Source organism: Triticum aestivum, chromosome 4D (genome assembly GCF_018294505.1).
Source record: "Triticum aestivum cultivar Chinese Spring chromosome 4D, IWGSC CS RefSeq v2.1, whole genome shotgun sequence".
Lineage (NCBI taxonomy): Eukaryota > Viridiplantae > Streptophyta > Magnoliopsida > Poales > Poaceae > Triticum > Triticum aestivum.
The window spans coordinates 2,566,274-2,568,568 of NC_057805.1; the positions used below are offsets into that span (position 1 = coordinate 2,566,274).

The window sequence follows — 2,295 nt, forward strand, 5'->3', positions numbered from 1 at the left end:
GAGACAGGTTCACCGTTTCAGCGGTAACAGTTACAAAGGGTACACCACTAGGGCGGAGCCGGAATCTAGATATGTGCGCTATCTAGCGGGAGAGAGGAGGGAGCGTTGGAGGAACCGGATGAAGACCAGTTTCATCGCGATGATGCTTATCGTGATGTCCGCAGCTCTCTTATATGTGATGGTAGTTTAGATGATCGATATCGACTTGTAATGTGAAGACAAACTCGCTACTCGCGGTCTCGAGACTTGTAATGTTCTATCTTTGTTCGGTCTTTTGAATTCGGAGACTAATATGATGAATTGTATTCGGAGACTAATCTTTTATTGTATTCGATGAATCTGCTGTTGCTGTGTGGTGTTGTCTATATTTTATCCAATAATATATTTTGTAATCTGTGCAAATATCAGAAAAGAAAAAAAAATCCCTAATATACATACTAATGGCACATCACCCCAACGTGCGCCATTCGTATGCCAAAGGATACTAATGGCGCATCACCCCGCAGTGTGTCATTAGTATGGCAAAGCCATGTGTAAATATCGCCCCTGGAGGCACACTAATGGCGCATGTTGGTCTATACTAATGGCGCACGGCGTGATGCGCCATTAGTATACCAGATACTAATGGCGCACCAGTGATGCGCCATTAGTATTTAATACTAGTGGCGTGGTACTAGTGGCACACCAGTAGTGCGCCATTAGTAGGCAAAACTGATGCGCTACTAGTAGGCCTTTTCCTAGTAGTGAGAGCGGTATAACTAAAGACATCACAACAACAAGTGTATCAAATATGTACACAAATGGTTCTCTTAGTTCTAAGTACACAAAACTACTTATAGAATCATATAAAAGTTCATTGCATATAGTATATAAGTAGTACAAATGTAAATACACAAAGATCATACCAGACCGATACATCACATTAGATACAAAGTTTACAAAATGGTAGATTTATTTACATGAAGTAGCATCGCTTTATCTAAACAAAATAGTACAACAGTAAACCCATGAAAAGTATCTGTTTATATGTAGCACCACGCGAATATAAAGTTGAGGCTGCACCAAGTGGTTGCAGTCCCTGTAGTGCGTTATTTTGTCGTCCGGGCGTGTTTGAATCTGGCAACGGTTCTACCTGCGGATATGAGCCTTGGACGTCTGGTTGAGGCAGTGGCGGTGGGTTTGGGCCTGGCAGTGGTTGTGGTAGAGGCTGTGCGTTTGGCCCCGGTAGTGGTCGTGGCAGAGGTTGTGGTAATGGCGGTGGCTGTGGGTTTGCGTCAGGCAACGGTTGTGGCAGAGGTTGTGGCTGCAGGTTTGGGCGCGGCAGAGGCTAAGGTAATGGTTGTGGCTACGGGTTTGGGCCTGGCAGTGGTTGCGGTAAAGGCTGCGGTAATGGCTGTGGATTTGGGTCTGGCATAGGCAAAGGTTGTGGGTTTGGGTCTGGCTGCGGGTTAGGATTTGGCAACGGCACTAGCGGTGGTGCCGGCACCTGCTGTAATTTCCGCTGCCGCGCCTGCACATATCCTGCACCCTCCGCTGCCACAGCAACAAAAACGAGAAGGAAGACGATGCATATGAGGCTACAGGAAGAGTGGCAACACATCGCCATGTCTCGCAACTATCGTGATGGTATGCAGTGGGAGATGGATGGCCAGCTGATTACTTCGACGGACACTTTGCAGCTTGGTGTTTATAGCCGCGGCTAGCCAATCAACGGTAGGCGTGTGTCCATTGGCTATTAATCAGGTGTACCTAATACTACTCCGTTAGCGTAAAGTGCAACCTATGAGTAATGCCTATGTGTATGCAATATTTCTGATTTGTACCTTGACTGTGGCTGCAACTTTTAAACCTGTACTCCATATATCTACCTGTGCTATGCGTATAAAGAAAAGTTAAGTTACAGGGATGGATTGGACGTGCTCAACCCATAGTATCCCACTTTATACTTTTTCGCAACCATAGTTATCCTACCTAACTACTCTACAACTTTACTCAGCAGAGGCATAAATATGCAGATGTAGACAAGGTCTTCAGGATATTAATTTCAAACTGTCATCTATAAGTGGTTGTCCAAAAGTAATATTCAAAATGACATCATAGCATATCATACGAAACCTTGAGCACCAAGAGATGGCTTGATTGGATGAAGAGCCGCTTTTTGATTTTCTCTCATGTTGCTTGCCGGCCTATATAAAGCAACTGTTGTACGGAGCTTTAATTCACTACATACACAATAGTCAAAAAGCTAACCAAGGATATCCATTTGTTTGTGTTTGATGTCTATGCAGGCGTGCC

The 2,295-nt window shown here is 44.7% G+C and overlaps 1 pseudogene; it reads right to left on the bottom strand.

Annotated features, from left to right (window-relative positions):
• Positions 1 to 833: 833 nt before the first annotated feature.
• Positions 834 to 1,637, bottom strand: LOC123099296 (protein TsetseEP-like; annotated as a pseudogene).
• Between the last annotated feature and the right edge of the window lie 658 nt (positions 1,638 to 2,295).